Below are 4,521 nucleotides of genomic sequence, written 5' to 3'. Positions count from 1 at the left end.
TAAGATTATAATAATATTATTTTCCTTTAATCAACGGGCGATAAATAACAACCCCCTCCCTCTTATTGCCCTATTATCGCCCCGGGGGGGGGGGGGGGGGGTTCCTCCATTTTGTAGCCCCCATTATCCTCCAATATCGTCCACTACACATAGTCTAAGAATCTATAAATGATCATCAAAGTACACATTATATTAAGGACACATATGTAGTGTAATAACTTTTTACCAATGTGTACACAAACATATGTGGTGCGGGAATGTTCGTTATTTGAATGTACTTGAAAAAACTAAAATCCGAACCAAACTAGACACTGTCGATACGGCAACTTGTTTAGCTGTTAATTTTGAACTGAAAGTAAGAAAAAAGTTATATAATAAAATATAAAATTTACTAACATCCAGCTGAGCATAGTAACTATCGATATGAATGTCAAAACACCACCTTTATATGAGACAAATTAAATTACTTAACACAAACAATTATTTATCAACACAACATTTATAAACTTCAACAAAAAAAAGTTATTACAACACTTTTTCTTTCGTCCAATATACACATATATCATATTGTATAATATATAAATGTATATATGAGTTATTTTTAATTCTTAAAACAGTCCACACTTATTTAATTTCCACCGGGTATTTATGTATGCAATCTGCCCAAGGGTTACTACTTTCCGCAGGCTTCACGGCTCGAACGGCTTCCCAAACCGCACTATTACACTTAAACCCGCTTCCAAAAGCTATCTGCCAGACGCGGTTTCCTTTCTTCATACGCCCTTTAGCCTCCGTGTAGGCCAACTCATACCAAATCGAGCTCGATGACGTGTTCCCAAACCTATACAACGTCATCCTCGACGGCTCGACATGTTGTTCCGACAATTGCAAATTCTTCTCCAGCTCATCAATCACGGCTCGCCCGCCGGCGTGAATACAAAAGTGATCAAACGCCAGTTTGAAATCTGGAATGTACGGTCTGGTTTTACTTTCAGTTATTTTTTCGGGTAATTAATGTGGCGAAGAATAATAACTGTTCGCTGATTGGGAGGACAAGTGGGCCCAGGGTTGTTATGTTGGCTTTTAATGCGCCACCCGCGATCGCCATTAAATCTTTGGAAAGCGAGACGCCGACTTTGCCAGTGGCGTCTTGTTGTTGGTAGACGCAGTTGAAGGCGGTGTCGTCGGTGCCACAGTGGGTGCGGACTATGTGGAGGAGTTTGTATTTTGCGCGGCGGTTGTCTGTGGGTTTGTTGGATAGTAGTATCGCTGCGCCGCCGATGCGGAAGAGGCAGTTCGGGATCAGCATTGATTTCTTGTTTCCGAAGTACCTTATGATGGAATGGAAAAATAACACAATTAGTGAAATCATATAGAGTGGAGTGGTGGGACTGCGATGGAGATTGAAAACAAATGTAATTAATATTGAATCAAAAGAGATTTTTGAACCAGGTTTTGTTTCATTGAACGTAACATGTTTAGAAAAGTAATCATGCTTCGGTCCATCATCTTAAACTAACTGGTCATATTTGTGTTGACTTGTTCAATTGTTTAATACTTTAATTAAGTAGGTCAACCTGTCAACTTGTGAATTACTTAAAAAAGTTTGACTTAGATTTTACCTTAATTTACATATTTAACTGGCTTTTATACAACACATTAGTTAACTTAATTTATATGTTTACAACTTAATTAACCGTCAACTAAATTGACGCGTTTAGATACATGGGTTAAAAATGGCGTGTTCAAGTATATGATTATAAGTGTGTGTGGGTTAGGCTTAATATATTTGGCATAGAGAAATATATGGGTCTATGCTTGAATGAGTTGTTTAAACCTGTTTAGTCAAACATATCCACCCGTCAACCTTTTTAGTTAAACAGGTTGACCCACTAACCCGTTTGTCACATGTATAAACTAGTTTTTAACATCCCATCAACTCTCGATTAATACGTTTACAATTTGATTATCACCAATCAACTTGTTTGTATGACACGTTTAGAAGAATGCATAGTTAACAAGTCGTGTTCGTATTACACAATTTTAAGTATATGCGGTTAGTGTCAATGTTTTTTCTTTTTTTTTTAGTGAACAAAAATATTAACCCTTTAACCGGACACAATTAAACTCCTATTTATTAGTTTTGTTATGACATTTACTTTCTTAGTTGTAACATGCAAGTACCAGTTTTGAGTTATGTTCTCCATGCTGACGACCACAGCATATGTATTCCGATGTACTTGCAACATGTCTTTAGCCAAATCAACCGCAATAACTCCGGCGCTGCAACCCATACCGCCGAGGTTAAACGTTCTAATATTCCCCCGCAGTTTATACTTATTAACAATCATTCGAACTTAAGGATGGAGTCGGATTAAAAAGACTACAATTCACCACCAATATCCCAACATCCTTGAGATTAACATTAGTAGACTTAAACAAATTATCCAAAGCCCCAAACATAACATCCTCAGCCTCTTGTCTAGCAGCCGCCATAGACGGTGCTGGCGGTATTTCATGCAATGCTGCCGGGAGATAAGTCTGTTCCCCAAGACCAGATCTTTCTAAAATCTTACGTTGGAACTCGAGTGCTGATTCGTCGAACCCCACCGTGTGTTTCAGAACGTTCCATGAATTGGTGGAACTTGACCGAAAGGCGGTCTGGTGGACGGTAGCAAGAGTAGTCAACTAGGTAAATAGTTCTAGGTCGGGTCATGAGATATGTGGTGGATCCGACTATGATGGCACATGTTAAGGTTATGATGGTGATGAGGTTGTATTGGAGATGGATGTATAGTTTTTCGATGCCGTTGAGGTTTATTTGGGACAGGTGGACCGCGGTGACAGCAATTAGGGGGAGGAGTGTGAGGATGAGGAAATGGGTGATGAGGTAATGGTATCCTAGTTTAACATGTTTGAGTTTGACACTAGCAAGGAAATTAGGAAGTGGGCGTGGTAGCGTTGAGGGTTGTGATTTGACGGTGGCGGTGTCGCCGTGATCGGATGAGTGGTGTGGGGAGTGGTGGTCATTGGTGGTTGAGTGAAGTGGTTTTGAGTATAAGAAAAAGAAGAAGAATAGGAATGGAGGATGAGTGAATTGTGAAGAGGTGAAAGGGTATATATAGAGTAGGAAGGACATGGGAGTAGATAAATTGTTTCTTTAATAATTGGTGTACATTATTTTAATCTTTAGAAATTATTTTGTATACTTTATTATTTTGGAGGAGAAAAAAAAACGTTTTTATTTATAAAAATCAAATCAGGTACTAACGGGTATTTCACCTGTTTAGACATGGAATTAACAGGTGAAATACACGATAAGACACGAACTTGTGAATATCAGAGGCGCCACTGCAACTGCGAGGAGACTAAACTGCTGGAGAATCAGAGATGTGGAGAGGTAGACCGGAGAATCGAAGGGCTGCGCGACTACTGGAGATGTGGAGGAGAAATACCATACCGGTCTACTCGAGACCCAAAGAGGGAGAATCAGAAAAGGGTTTGTGCGTCGTCTGCTTGATGTTAGATTGGAATGATATGCATCGTGTTCAATTGTTTTGTATAAAAATTTAGGGTTAACTATTTAGGGTATATATACATATTATATCATTATATATTTTTATTTATAAAAAATCTAATCAGGTACTAACGGATACTTAACAGGTAAACAGGTATTTGACCTGTTTAGACATAGAAATTAACAGGTCGATTCATGTTTACTTGTTTAGTACACGAAACTTGTTAAAGCTATACATGTTACAGTCGTGTAGGTTCGTGTCATATATCGTGTCTAAATTGTCAGCCATGCTTCTACATTTAACATGCACATCCCCACTTTAAACAGCATCTCATGATTGCCCAGTGTTAATTAAAACGTGTTGGTTGAACTTTAATGTCCAACAAAACTACTTCTGCCGTATTGAGACAATAATAATTACAAGTTCCTTATTTATACATTAGCTCAAACTATTATGAACATAAACCATAACTTTAAAATATGTATTATGTAAAGCTAATTTAAGTGGAATTACATATGGGTTAAATAGGGGTTATAAATAACTAACCTAACTTGTGATGATCTGTGTGAAACAAACAAAATGATTGTTTGGAGGATGACTACAGAAGATCAAGCAACAAATGAGTGAATGACTGTATAAGGTTGCCTTTGTCTAATTAAATACATTTATCATTTCGTTTATTTTTAATTTTAGACAACGCGTTATCTAGATATGTCATAATTTCACGTTAAGTCAAATAAGTTTACAAGTGTTGTAGTTATATACGACAAAACAAATTGAACATCATTGTAAGAACTTGATCGGGAGGAACTTCATAAGAATGAGCATCCCGGGAACTTGATATGTACAACGTACTCCCACCCCCGGACTTGTATGTGTAATCTACAAGGTTTTAAGTATACAGATTCACTAGTTGATTTGAAGTACAAGTGTGAGACAATAGTATTAAACCATCTTGAAATTTCTCTCATACAAAATGATAGTCTTTATGAGGAAGAGCTTC

At 37.6% G+C, this 4,521-nt stretch overlaps 1 pseudogene; it reads right to left on the bottom strand.

Annotated features, from left to right (window-relative positions):
• Positions 1-595: 595 nt before the first annotated feature.
• On the bottom strand, positions 596-2,837 carry LOC143605510 (3-ketoacyl-CoA synthase 4-like; annotated as a pseudogene).
• Positions 2,838-4,521: the final 1,684 nt, after the last annotated feature.

This window comes from Bidens hawaiensis, unplaced genomic scaffold, assembly GCF_021521415.1.
Source record: "Bidens hawaiensis isolate Kalapana, Puna unplaced genomic scaffold, B.hawaiensis_p1.1 tig00069973_1, whole genome shotgun sequence".
Lineage (NCBI taxonomy): Eukaryota > Viridiplantae > Streptophyta > Magnoliopsida > Asterales > Asteraceae > Bidens > Bidens hawaiensis.
This window is presented reverse-complemented; position numbering and strand designations above follow the sequence as displayed.